Below are 15,422 nucleotides of genomic sequence, written 5' to 3'. Positions count from 1 at the left end.
ATGCGTAATTCCAACATGAAAGTTCCAGAAGGATAGAGTTCCTTATTCCAGGGGCTGATTCCCTTCCCCTGGATTTCTCTCCACTCTTTTCCTATTCAAGAATGTCAGTTCTTTGAATTTCTCTTGATCAACAACACAACTAGTACACAGAACACAAAACAACTTGGCTCTTTGTCATTATCTAGTCAGGATATCTGGTGCTGTCAGGGTTTTACTCCTAATCTCTTGATCCACAACACAGCTGCAAAACATAGAAACTTGTCTGTAAGACTGTATCTCTGTAGGATTCCTCGGTGTACTTCCATTTCAGGTTTTCACTCCTCTTCTCTCGATCAACAATAGAACTGGTACACACAACAACTTGGCTGTGGGATTGTATCTTGGTGGGATACCTGGAATACCCCTTTACCAGGTTTTCACTCTTCTTCTCTCTGGCTTCACACACCCTTTTTATTAGTCCTGATTTATCCTTCTCAGGAGCCCTTTAGGTGATGTATTTCATATACACTGTTCAGCTTGTCCTTGCCTGGGATGCTTCCCTACCAGGGATCTCTTCTATAACCCCACTTGCAACTGCCTGCTACACTCTCCTGCCTGGGCATTGTTATATGAACACATTTGCAAATGCGTGGTATGTTCGCATGCCAATACTTTCTCATATAAACAAATGCGCAACTGCCCGCTATATATTCCTGATAGGACTTTTCGTATATGCACACACTTGCAATAGGCTGGTATACTCTCCTGCCAGGACTTTCTTATATATGTATTTTCCTTGCCACTTTCATTTTCTGGTATTCTGGTATATTCTCCTGCCAGGGCTTTTCCCATGTGGGCTCTGCACACACTTGAAAATGTGATATTCCCATATGTTTGCATTATCTGATATTGTATCTGCCTGGTGTAATATCCTGCATGGACTTTTCTTATACGTGTATTGCATACACTCACAACCTTGAAAGTCTTTTACTTTTGTTCCGGTTTCCCTTTTAAAGAAATTATCACTTGCTCTTTGTCTTTCATTTCCTTAATTAGGTTTATTAACCATTATTCGGGTGTGGCATGGCTGCCAATACCCTGGTGTCCCTGCTTCCCTTGGATGGACTCACCGGTTTTTGCTGATGTATTTCTCCTGTGTTCTGCATTTCCTTCTTTCTTGCTTCCTCAGTTCCTCAACTTCTCTGCCTCTCGCGGTTCCTGTAGGGTTCTTCTTCTTTGTATTGGGCCTTGGTAAGGCAAACACTGCCTCTCAACACCTGCAAACGCCCGGGAGCTATGCGTCTGCTTCTGGCGTTCCCGGTGCCTGTTCTCTCTCGAGGTCAGATTTCATTTTTTGGTCCTAAGCGGGTTGGCTCCACTATCCTCTCTTTGCAGTCCCACGGTCTCTTGGTCTGTACAGAGAGGAGTAGCTTGCTCCCACCAGCAACATGCCTCAATCAGCTGCTTCTGCTGTTTACATTTCGCGGCCACAGGTATGAGCTCGCAACAACTAGAGTGAAGCTTGTGCTCTTGTTCTTCTTTGCTCTGCATTACTCGGCTCACCTTCCTCATCCCAGTATTCTTGTAGTTATGGAAATGGATGCCCATTCTTGATGATTTGAATGTAAAGTCTGTGTAAGTGTTCTCAGTGATCTTTAAAGGCAGGTCAGCTCTGGATGGCTTGTAGGTAGAGTTTGAGAAGCTGTTTTCACGAGTCTTAAAAGATAAGTCAGATTTTGACCGCTTACATACAGATCTTGTGAAAAAGTCTTCAGTAACCTTCCTAAGCAGATGAGGGGAGGTATAACAAAATGCCCTTAAGGCTTTGGGTATGGATGGGGTTTCCTCCACCACATCTTGTCCAATAGTACCCTGAGACTCTATCGTAGACTGTCTCCCCCATGTGACTTTCCCTTATATAGCCACCCCAAGGTCAGGATCAGACAGGGGCTGCAGTCCCCTGGACACATGGTGAGAGTTCACCACTGGGAAAGAAGTGATGACACCATTGGAGTCATCACATACACTTCCCCTTAAGCCTGGGCTTCCTCTCCAAGGGCTATTCTTTCTGCTTTGGTCTGCAATATCCCCTAGGGAAGGAATTTCTTCTTCAACCTTGGTATCCCACCTCCAAACAGGACTTTCAGGTATAAATCCATCTTCTTCCCAGGAATCAAAAGGGGAATATGGAAGGGAGGACTGATCTGCATTTTTGCAGTTTTCTGCAGGGATTCAAAACTTGGAAAGTCTGTGCCAATGATGGTCTCTTCCAGCAATACAGGAATAACTGGCATTTATTTGGGTTGAATCTCCCTGGACTCAGATGGTAACTGGGGTTTTGTGATATACTTCTTTATCCCCATGGATTCAGGTAATCTTTACGAAGGACTGCACTTAGTAGGTAAGGAGACAAGAATTTCATATATTGCTCAGTAGTTAGAGCTTCTATTAACTCAGGTAAGATTTTCTTTATGAACCATAAAGAGATGGTACGCGGGGCAATGTGCTACATAAAAATGATGTGCTGCACCCTCTCTATGAAGGGCAATGCATGCAAGCAATGCAATGTCATGTGCCACAATGCTTGCAAAAGCAACATTCTAAATGCAATCACTTCCAGCACTATGGCCCTCATTAGGACCCTGGCGTTAAGGGGTTGACGGCGCCGTAAAAGGTGTCGGCGCCATTAAACCCTTAACGCCTTACTACAAGGTCCCTTTGTGGGACCCGACCTTAACGGCTGATCTAGACCAGCCGTTAAAGTCAGGGCCCGCAAAGGGACTCTCGAGGTAAGTACGGTACCGCAATTTGCGGTACCGTACTTACCGCCTTCCCCATTCCCATTATGGCCTATGGGGCAAAAATGGGAATGGAGAAGGGCCATGGTGGCATGGGGAATTATCACCCCGCCAACCTTGGAATGGGGTGGTAATTCCCCATTCCGCCATGGCGGACTCCAGCATCGACCATGGGGCTTGTTTTCCGTCGGAGTCCTAATGAGGGCCTATGCTTGAATTGCAAAAGGCTCTGCCTGTTTCTCAGTGCCACCCACCCCCTTTCCTCAGTGAAGTCATGGGAGACAAACATAGTGCCAGAAGAGGCCCATTCCCAAACCCTGCCAATACTGTCAGCAGATGCTCATGTGCCATGCTATGAGGCCAGTGGTCATCCCATAGAAGAATGGTGCCCAGCAACAGCACTGCCTGGCCAAAGAAATATCAAAATCCATAGGTTGTGTGGCCATACTATCCTCTGTGCACAATGCTGCATATATTCCACAAAGTACACTACCAGACATTTGGCACATGGGATCTGCAGTGTTGTCCTCAATTGATTCTAAAGCAACATTCCTAATCTCCACCTGTTGTTACAAATGGATCACCATCTGCACCCTTCATATTTGTAGACACATCCTAGTCACCGTGAACTGCAATGTTCACTGGAACTGCAATACTTTTGTGTAATAACCTTCATCCGTTTATGTATAGAATTGTTGACCATGAGGCCTCTGTAGCCAACAATGTATTGTCTAGCATGTGTGCCTCCTGCTTTGGCACTCTGACCATCACCTCACTTGGCCATGTATAGATGGAAACGTGTGCCGCAGGTCTGCTTGATACTCCCCACCTACCCCAGAGGCACCAATAATGGTGTATGTATGTTTTTCGATCGCAGCAATGATAACCTTCCAGATATGCATAAAAGGGTTATGTGATCTTTATGATCTGCCTTTCTTCGGTATCATGTGTCTGTTTATGAGACTGATGTGCTTGGTAAACCAAAGGGTAGGTGCACGATCACAGGCACGTGAGGTCAGACAGGCAGTTGTTCTTCAGCACACAGGAATCTGGAGCCGGCCCAAACAGATTCCGCTGAGAAGATTCCCTTCCAATTGGGCACATCATTAAGGTAAGGGCAAGCGCAGCAGCGAGATGACAACAAGGCCAACAGAACTTCCCAATGGCAAATCCATTGCCAATGAATGCCCACACTGGTTTAGCAGTGCCTCCACAGCCTCAGCCGCGGTCCCCAGACAGAAGGTGAGTGAGGACTCATCAGGCACCACTGTTTTTACACCACAGAATTTCACAGAACAGCTACACCCAGATCTGATTCACATGCATGAGCCTGTTCCACAAGCCCTGGATCTTGCTGAAAATCAAAGTTGAGTCATGCTCGAGACAATTATTTGCAAGACAGGTGCTTTAACTGATTTCATTTGGGACCAAGGCATCTCAAAAGTACATGGGTGACACCAGCAAGGTTTCTCATCACAATTTAAGGATACATTAGAAGGTATTTTAAGCAGTTGTAGCGGAGTACCACTAATCACCAGCCCTTCCGTTGGCTGCTCAGCAATGCCCCAAAACTGGAGGATGGCCCTCATTACGACCTTGGCGGAGAACCATGGTGCTATTAGCACCATGGTCCATGGTGCTAAGCTGCCAACTCCGCCATGGTGGTTGGCGGACTTACCGCCCCATTCCGACCTTGGCGGGGCGGTAAGTCCCCAATCCCCATTTACCCTTCCCCATTCCCATTTTTGCCCCATAGGGCATAATGGGAGTGGGGAAGGCGTTAATTACGCCACCGTAAATTACGGTGGCGTAATTAACAACGAGGTCCCTTAGCGCCATGGATTTTAACACCTGCTAAAAGCAGGTGTTAAATCCGCCATGGCGCTAAGGGAACTCGCACTCTGGCGGTAAGGGTCGGCGAAGTTTACGCCGGCGTAAACCCCTTACCGCCTGGGTCGTAATGAGGGCCGATGTCTGAAGATGCCTGGAGCATCTCTGAAATGCTCATATGCAAATGCAATTCACAAAGATGTAATTTCATCAGACTCTCCCTTTCATCGTGACATGCTAGTTTCAGGATCTCAAATCCTGTACTTGCAAGCAACTGGTTTGGCTGGAAGGTGTACCTGCACATCATAGCTAATACTTCTGGATCCCTGGTGATCCCAAAGTTGCATGCTGACAGTCCCTGATGTTGCCTGGGTTCAAACAATTGAAAGCTCCAGTAAGAAATACCTGAAAACCCCAAGCATGCACTACTGTCTGTGTCTTTGACAGTGTTTCTAAACTGAAATCTGTTCTGGAGAAATAGAACCTTCTTTTGTGCAACTGGCTCTCAAAACTGGCCATAGGAGATTGCACTAGCAGGGCATTGAACATGAAATCCATGCTGCAGCCAGAAATCTGGGTTGTGTACCACAACTACACCCTCAATCTTAAGGACCATCTCCCTCTCAATCAATAGACTGTCACGTGGTTACTAATGTGATTCATAATGTATCCCTGAATCATCAGTTAATTTAGTTTAATTTCATACCTTGCAATGCTTCTTTAAACACATAAGGCCTCATTACGACCCTGGCGCTAAGTGAAAAACGATGGCGGTAAATGGTTACCGCCATTGTTTTCCGCCAGGTCCGATCATGACCCGTGACCGTTAACTACGATGCCATTAGCGGCATCCTAGTTAACGCTGCCGCTAACTGCGCCAAAGGCGCGCGCACGCGACCTCCCACACCGTACTTAGCGCCATGGCGGAAAGGTACGCGATTGCCGACCCAAGCGGACATGCACCTAACGCCATCACCCAGCCCGTTAAGTACCTTACCGCCATGGTGCTAATTACGCCATCACGAACCAACCGTAAAGGGCCATGTAAAGTGAATTCAGCTGCCACAGGTGCACAGAAACAGCACAGGTGAAGGCAATACAGACTCAGGAAGTACAAAAAGAGCACACCCCACCTCTTCCCACACCCAGTCACACTCCACAATGATACCAATACGACTAGCAATGTTGGGGCTGGATGACCTGATAGCAATGCAAGTGCTACAACAGCAACAACAACAACAGGCAGCACAGAGGAGACGCAGGAGGAGAAGGAGGGCAAGGCAGGCCCAGCAAGCCCCACCAGCACAGCCAGTGCCACCACGCAGGCAGCCCCCAATCCCACGCATCAGAGCCAATCCATTCAACCTCACTGCTGAGCAGATCCACACCCTGTACCGTTTGGACCGGGACACCATCACCGCCATCGTAGACATGACACACAACGACATCGTCAGCATGATAGAAACTCCAACCGCCATCCCACCCCTACTGAAGGTAGTGTCTCTACTACACTTCCTGGCCCTACCAGCACACAGTGGGGCACTTGCATGGCATTTCACAACCATTATTCTCACAAACACTCATCCAAGTGCTTGATGCCCTCCTCAAGCACGCAGACGACCACATCTCAGTACCACAGACTGCCCAGGAGATTGCAAACACCAAAGTTGGTTTCCATGCACTAGCCGGCATACCCGGTTGCATCGGTGCCATCGACTGCACCCATGTGGAATTGGTGGTTCCACGTGCCATGGAGGTACCGTACCGCAACCGGAAACAGTTCCACTCAATCAACGTGCAAATGGTCTGTGACTCCAACAAGATCATCACACATTGTTGTGCCCGATTCCCCGGATCAACCCATGATTCCATGGTCCTGAGGAACTCCACAATACCACGCTACATGGAGCGACATGCAGGCCCAAGATCCTGGCTACTCGGTGAGTCCAATGTCATGGAAGTGGGCAGGTGAATGACGTACCGATGCATACTCCACCTGGCTGAGGGGGGGGGGAATGATGCATACTCCACCTGGCTGAAAGGGGGGGGGTGATGCACACTCCACCTGGCTGAAAGGGGGGGGAATGATGCATACTCCACCTGGCTGAAAGGGGGGGGGATGATGCATACTCCACCTGGCTGTGAGTAGCAGAGAGAACGGAGACAGAGGATACCCTGGAGCAACCCATTCTCCACCCAACACCAGTAAAGCCAATAGCCAATGCATGCAGCCTTACCATGTGAATGAGGTTGTGTCCCAACCATGACACAACCATCTGCAAGTGCATTCTACCAAATCAGACCACATTGTCAACAATGAAAAGCACCTACATGCACGTCACCAAACACCATCAACCGATAGGCCTGTCCCCCATAACTGCCCACGAAGGAGGCACATGATGGACAGAAACATCAACACACCATTACACAGACAGCAGGGCCCCCACATCAGCATTGCTCACTGGGGTCATGATGAGGCCCACAGCAATGTTGCAATGATGTGCGCATTGCCATCACAGGACATGTGCCAGGCCAACTAACCAAACGGCATGAGCAGACACAGTGGATGGGCACTCACAATGCACTCAACCCCTCTGCATACATTGGGTGATGGCATGCAAAACAGGCCATGGGAGCCATGAGCATATACTGGTTGCATTGCGTGAATCAATTAGTGCATGTAGAAGTGAGCCAAAGTAACAGTTGGATGCAAGCCATGGTGGCACATCATGTTCTTGATCAGACGACATGACTGACACATACATTCTCGCCTACATACAGGTGATGCAGGCTATCCCCTGAAGAGGTGGCTCCTTACACCAGTCCGGAACCCGCAGAACCAGCACGAGGAGGACTTCAACCGTGCACATACACGTACTCGTGTGGTCATAGAGCAGACATTCGGCCTATTGAAGGCACGGTTCCGAAGCCTCAGCAGGTCTGGTGGGGCACTCCTGTACCGCCATGAGAAGGTGGCAAAGATCGTCATGGCATGTGTCATGCTACACAATATGTGCGTCAGACGGAATGTGCCCCTGCCCCCTGATGCAGAACTGCAACCACCTGACGATGAGGATGAGGAGGGTGCAGATGGGGCGGCACCCCATGGAGGAGGCGATGCACAGGAGGGGCGTGCAATGCGCCAAAGTATCATCGACCACTGCTTCTAGCACACACGGCTGGTGTGTATCACATGGAGACTGCACTTGGGGCACTGTGTGTCTCTGGGACATGCACACTGTGGACTGTACACCAATAAAGCACACATATGTAATGAAAATGTCCACACATTTCATTTCGGGAAAGCAAAAAGTGTATTTCAATCATAAAACGTTGTGACACAACCACTCCCCCCCTCCTCCCCCCTGCACACCCCAACACACCCCCTCCCCCCTCCCCCCTGCACACCCCAACACACCCCCTCCCCCCTGCACACCCCAACACACCCCCTCCCACCTCCCCCCTGCACACCCCAACACACCTCCTCCCCCCTCCCCCTGCACACCCCAACACACCCCCTCCCACCTCCCCCCTGCACACCCCAACACACCCCCTCCCACCTCCCCCCTGCACACCCCAACACACCCCATGTAGGTGTCAACAGATGCCTGTGACAGTGGCCACAGGCTGTTACAAGCCCCCTCTCCCGGCCCCCAGGGCACCCCTGGCTGTGTTTACGCGCAGGTTACGTCCGGAACGTCGGACGGGGCTGCTCTGTGCAGAACTGGCAGCGGAGGATGTCCCTGCCTGCCCCCGTGCATGCACGTCCTGTAGGGTGTGGGTGAGCTCAGTGAGCGCACGATGCAAGCCGGCAAGTTATGATATAACAATTAAACATACACCCCAGACTTTTTGGGGAGTGTTGCTGTTGTCCGCATATGTCCGCGGACATTAGAAGAGTTCACGGACATAAAATTCAGTAGAGGGGGTTCAGTATGTCCTATGTTACATGTACATAAAGTCAGAGGTATTATTGTTAAGTTGCGCTACTAAAAACCTATGAAATTCAGTGAAAAAACGTTGTTAAAGGGACGTTATGGTTAAGTTGTGCTACTAAAAACCCATGAAATTCAGTAAAAAAACATTGTTAAAGTGACGTTATGGTTCCAAGTAAAACCGAAAAACCCCTGAAATTCACCAGTTATGGTAAGCTAAGCAACCATAACTCGCGCCACCACGGTGCACTGCTAAGACTAACACCCAGGACATCAAAGATGACATCACATGCTTTTGGGGTAAATCCATAGAGAGGTTTTTAAAATATATTTGACTGAAACATGGGGTGACCCCTGCTCCTTAAATCCTTTATATATATCGGCCCTGGTGGTTAGCAGCAGAGAGGCTGAGAGGCATTTCAGAAAAGAAAGCGCACAATTCCTTTGCTCGATGCAAGTTATGCCCGCGGTATCCTGAGTAGAAGCTGTTACAAATCAAAGAACTCAAAATGCTATTTGGAGGAGGAAAAATGATGCCATCAAATTTTGGAATTAAATCCCCCATCACCTTACAGAGTCTAATAACTTTCCCCTACATTAGAAAGAGACTCAAAACTCTGTTTATGTAGTCACTCCTAGAGTAAAACTGATTGTGTTGAATAACAGTGCATAGATGGCCACATGTGCTATTTAAATACCAATACCAATAGCAATAGCAATTACATTAGGCTAGAGGTTGGGAGTAGGAAAGAAGACACCATGTGAAGTTGGAGATTTGGGGGTGGGTTGGGGAGCCATTTATGGGTAGAAAATGTTCAGTTTATCAGACGAAGACCGTGTGAATCTCACAAGATTACAGCCGCAACGCTGCGAGACGTGCTCAGAAAAAAATGTGCGCCATACAAAGCGATGAGTGATAGGGGCTAATGGGAGAAAGTTAAGGAGGGAAAAAGTAATTGAGTGGATAGAAGGACCTGGAAAAAAGAAGAGGGACACATGTTGAGTGCTGTGAGGACGTGAAGGACTTTTTAATTCTGAGCAATGTTTCCCTTTGCTGCAGGAATCAGCAACCCACCACTGTGCCGCTGAAATTTCTGTTATTGGAAATGATTAATGTGAAATTATCACAGGAATAAGGAGTTTAAAAAATAAGTGTTAACATCTGCAGTGCCTACATCTCCTGGGCAGGGGGCAATGTATGTTTGGTAACAAATTAATGGTTTGACATGGACAGTGGCCATCACTAGTGGCCCCAAAAGAGAGATATTGGTGCAAAACGTACAGAGGCCATGGCCAAAGGCAATGGCTAGAGGGCCCAAAAGAAAACTATTGGTGCAATATGTACCGTGACCACGGTCAAAGTTCATGGCTAGTCAGCTCAGAAGAAACCTATTGGTGTAACATGTAGAGTGTCCACAGCCAAAGGCCATGTGTATTGGTCCCGAAAGAAACCTATTGATGCAACATGTACAGTGGCCACAGCCAATGACCATGGCTAGTGGCACAAAGAAACCTATTGGTACAACATGTACAGTGGCCACTGCCAAAGGCTGCCGACAATGCCCATGGGTAAAGGCCATGGCTAGTTTGCCCCAACATAAACTAATAGTGCAAACTCTCCCACCCAGAGATAATGGCAAATTAGGGAATTCAAGCCTAGAAGTGAATGGAGGCCCTTCTCTTTTGAAGCTGCCTATGAGATGTTTTTGGCATGGACTGACAGAAGAAAATAGAAGACTGCTGCATTTAAAGCCACCTCTGGCTCAAATACATTATTTCAAGAGAACCTCTCGTCCTCCCTTACAGCACCTAGTAATGTCATCTAAATAACTTTATTTATCCACCCTACTCTTGCATCACACTCACCAATAGTCATTTAGGCACTGCAAAGAATAGGAATGAGACACAGACACAGAGATTTATGGTTTTCACCATACAACGTTATTGACAAAAGAAAAGGGGTTTGGAAATTGCCTCTCTGTCCCTGCACTAGTTGTTGATTCCTTACCTCAAACAAAAGTAAGGGTCTGTCAGGTGTCAGAATGTCCAAAGTAAAATGTCCTGTGTCCAAAAGTACTATTCTTGCCCTCACATCCTAACAAAATTAACTATACCGTGAATCAGGTAATGTATTTGTCCTTGAGTGATTTATCAATGTTCAATAAAAGGATAAATGCGTAATTCCAACATGAAAGTTCCAGAAGGATAGAGTTCCTTATTCCAGGGGCTGATTCCCTTCCCCTGGATTTCTCTCCACTCTTTTCCTATTCAAGAATGTCAGTTCTTTGAATTTCTCTTGATCAACAACAAAACTAGTACACAGAACACAGAACAACTTGGCTCTTTGTCATTATCTAGTCAGGATATCTGGTGCTGTCAGGGTTTTACTCCTAATCTCTTGATCCACAACACACGTTTGCTCTGCATTGTGTTCAACTAGTGCCCTCCACTCACTTCCTGTCTGCATACTCGTGTCGTCCGCCTCCCCTCTTACTCCATGGTGCTCTCTATCTCGCCTATCTACTCTAACTGCTTCTCCATTGACTATCCATTGACTATCCTGCTCTCCTCACTAAATCCGGTAGGAAAAAGTTTAAAAAGGACATCCTGGTCTCCAACCCAGGCCTCCCTATCGCTGACACCTACACGAGCGCCTGCTCCAAGGAAACTCTCACTGATATTCTCTTTTTCGTGCCTTCACCTGAACTATGGACCCTTCACATGGTCGCCGTGCTCTCTCCTTTCTCCACCTCTCCCATTAATGGTGGCACCCGTTGGGATGTCCTCTTGGCCCCTTTCCACTCCTCTAAAGCCATCATTAATGTCTATGCTAACGGGACCGTCTTGGTCCAAGGCCCTCAGGCCAACCTTCACCTCTTTGATAGACGCTTCCCATGCCTCATCAACTTCCTCTCCGCTCCCGCTGTCCCCCCTCCTCTGTCCTCGGCTACCTTGCCTCTCCCCTCCCTCCCTGCCCCTTCTCTTGCTCCCTCGTCAACTCCTTCTCCAACACCTCCGCAGGGCGTACCTCTGATCTGTACCCCTCCCCGGAAGTTTTTCAAGGGTGGCAACCTTCTCCACATTGCCACTCTAAATTCTCGCTCTGCCATCAAGCACTCCTCTGATATCTGTCGCCTTCTTGAGGAACTGGACCTCGACGTCCTCGGTCTCACTGAGACTTGGTTCACTGCCAGCTCTGCCACCAGCTTCGACACACTCCTACCTGATGGCTACAAGATCCTCTCCATGCCCAGGCCTAACCGTTCAGGGGGTGGTGTTGCCCTTATCTTCCCTGAGTGGATTCCTGCCACTGTCACTCCTACGCAGACCTACTCCTCTTTTGAATGTCTTGTCTGCCGTCTCTCTCTCTCTCCTAGCCATTCCCTTACCGTGGCCACTATCTATCGGCCACCTGGTCAAATTTCCTCCTTCCTCTCTGAGTGGGCTGACCTCTCCTCCTCACTCCTGTCCTCAACCACCCAACTCCTCTTTCTCGGTGACTTCAACATCCACCTCGATGCCTCCTGTCCCCCCACTGGTCTCTTTCGCGAACTCTGCAACTCTCTCTCACTCTCTATTCTCCCGTCTGGGCCTACTCACTCTGCAGGGCACACTCTTGATGCTCTGATCTCTTCTGACCTTCCCCTCTCCCTCCCTCTCTCCACTCCTCTCTCCTGGAGCGATCACTTTCTCCTATCCTCCTACCTCTCCCTCCCTAACCCACAGGCAAAGCCACCCTCTTCACTGCCTCCCACCTTCTCGGTCATCCGACCCATGAAGCGCGTGTCAGTTGAGGCTTTCGCTGCTACCTTCTCGCCCCCTCTCCCCCCTCGGCTGACTCACACCCTGACACAGCCCTCTCCATGCTTTATTCCTCTATATCTGATACTCTCGATATCCTTGCCCCCGTCATGAGAATCCGCCTGAAGCCCAAAGCCAAATGTAACTCCTGGTATGACTCGGATCTCGTCACCCTAAAACGCAAGTGCAGGGTGGCAGAGAGGAAATGGCGTGCTTCATGTTCATCCTCTGACAAACTGGCTTGCCGCCTGCTCCAAAGGCAATACCGGCTCTCCGTTCTCACCAAGAAGAGAGCCCTCATCCAAGCCCGCATCTCTGAGGCATCTAACAACTCGGCCGAACTCTTTAAAATCTGCAAGGAGCTGGCCAACCCTGCTGCAGTCTCTACCTCTCCTGTCCCCTCCCAGGCCCTTTGCACTGCACTGGCCTCGCACTTCATCTCAAAAACTCAGGACATCCTGTCCTCGCTCTCCTCCTCTCACCTCCCTCCCTCTCCTCCCGGCTCTTCCTCTTGCTCTCCTGCAGCCGCCCCTCCGCCCTCCTTCTCTGCTTTTCCACCTTTTTCTGCTGATGAGGTTTCCAGACAAGTCCGATCTATGAAAGCCTCGTCTAAACAGGTTCACCCCTGTTCCTCCAAAACCATCAAGGACCACATCGACTCCCTGGCTCCTGCCCTGGCTGACTTTTGCAACCACTCATTCGCCTCTGGAGTCTTCCCATCCCCCCTCAAGCACTCCCTTGTGCACCCCCTCCTCAAGAAACCCTCTTCCGACCCCTCCTGCCCGGCCAACTATCGCCCAATCTCCATTACTCCCTTCCTGGGTAAGCTCCTGGAGAAACTGGCCATCTCCCAGCTTAACCTCCATGCTGAATATGTTGGTAACCTTCATGACCATCAATCCGGCTTCAGAGCGGCCAGAAGCACGGAAACTGCTCTCCTGAACATCCGTGAGGACCTGCTCCTGAACCTCGATTCCAACACTCCCTGTGTTCTCATTCTGCTCGATCTCTCCTCTGCCTTTGACACTGTCAACCATTCCATCCTGCTCAACCGTCTCCGTGATAACCTGGGTATCACTGGTCAGGCTCTGGCATGGCTGACCTCTTTCCTTTCTAGTCGACCATCCCAGGTCCAAATGGGCTCCTTCCTCTCCGACATCTATTTCTCCACCTGTGGTGTCCCCCAGGGATCCAACCTCTCTCCCTGGCTTTTCAACCAGTATCTGGCACTCCTTGCCCACTGCATCGCCGCTCTCTGCCCCCACTTCCAGTGCTATGCGGACGATACCCAGCTCATTTTCAGGCTACCCTCGGCCGCCTCCTCTTCTTCCCTCATCTCCGACTGTCTGTCTGCTATCCAGGAATGGTGTGCCGCCAATGACCTCTGCCTTAATGCCAGTAAGACTGAGATTCTACTCATCGGCACACCCACTCCCTCCTTCCCTGCAGCTCTCTGGCCGGCCTCCCTTGGCCCCCTTCCTGCCCCTACCTGCAAGGCTAAAAACCTTGGGGTCATCTTCGACTCCACACTCTCCTTCTCTCCTCATATATCTGACGTCTCTAAGAAGTCACACTACCAGCTGCACCTCCTCAGAGGTATTCTTCCCTTCCTCTCCTTCCCCCAGAAGCTCACTGTCTCCCGAGCCCTGGTTCTCTCAAGGCTGGATTACTGTAACAGCCTCTATCTTAATCTGCCTGCCTCCACTCTCCGCCCTCTGCAACTTATCCAGAACAGAACTGCGAGACTTGTCCTTGGCCTCAAGCCCAGGGACCGTATCTCTCCAGGGCTGAAATCTCTTCACTGGCTCCCAGTGGCTGCGAGGATTAAGTTCAAAACCCTCTGCATTGTCCACAAGGCCTTCTGGGGCCTGGGGCCTAAATACCTTCAACTCTCTCTTCCTAAATATCTTCCTTCACGAGCCCTTCGCTCATCCGTCTCCAACTCCCTCATGGTCAGCCGCTTCTCGAAGCAACGAGCTGGGGGTAGATCTCTCTCCGCAGCAGGGGCCTCCCTCTGGAACAGCTTGAGGAGAACCATCTCCGGTTCCGGAAGCACCTCAAAACCTTCCTCTTCGCTTCTGCCTTCTCTCTCCCTCTCCCCTGCTAAACCTGCTTAACTCCCCACTAAATTCTGCACTAAACCTGCATCTTGGCCCTCTCAGCGACCTCGGTCCAAGGCCCAGCCACTCTCAACTTGCACTGCCTCCCTGGCGCCCCCTGCACTGTGGGACTGTCACTGTATCCCTACAGCCCCCTTCCTAGCACTTGCTCTGCACTTACCTCGCACTTGCCACCAGCTGGCCCTTTTATTTATTATTTATTATTATTACGCTACTTACCGTGTACTGCACTTTCCCCCCCACCTCCTCCCCCTGCACTTTCTCCTTTTCCCCTTACCTCTGCACTTGCCCGATCTGAATGACACCTGGCCTAGTAGGATCGTTTGTCTGTCTTCCCCTTGTTTCCCTCCCTCCCTGCCTCGTCGCGCCTTGAAACACTTGTGTATAGGCGCGTTACAAATACCATATCATATCATATCATATCACAGCTGCAAAACATAGAAACTTGTCTGTAAGACTGTATCTCTGTAGGATTCCTCGGTGTACTTCCATTCCAGGTTTTCACTCCTCTTCTCTCGATCAACAATAGAACTGGTACACACAACAACTTGGCTGTGGGATTGTATCTTGGTGGGATACCTGGAATACCCCTTTACCAGGTTTTCACTCTTCTTCTCTCTGGCTTCACACACCCTTTTTATTAGTCCTGATTTATCCTTCTCAGGAGCCCTTTAGGTGATGTATTTCATATACACTGTTCAGCTTGTCCTTGCCTGGGATGCTTCCCTACCAGGGATCTCTTCTATAACCCCACTTGCAACTGCCTGCTACACTCTCCTGCCTGGGCATTGTTATATGAACACATTTGCAAATGCGTGGTATGTTCGCATGCCAATACTTTCTCATATAAACAAATGCGCTACTGCCCGCTATATATTCCTGATAGGACTTTTCGTATATGCACACACTTGCAATAGGCTGGTATACTCTCCTGCCAGGACTTTCTTATATATGTATTT

The sequence above is a fragment of the Ambystoma mexicanum genome, chromosome 7p (assembly GCF_040938575.1).
Source record: "Ambystoma mexicanum isolate Mex_15411 chromosome 7p, UKY_AmexF1_1, whole genome shotgun sequence".
Classification (NCBI taxonomy): domain Eukaryota; kingdom Metazoa; phylum Chordata; class Amphibia; order Caudata; family Ambystomatidae; genus Ambystoma; species Ambystoma mexicanum.
This window is presented reverse-complemented; position numbering follows the sequence as displayed.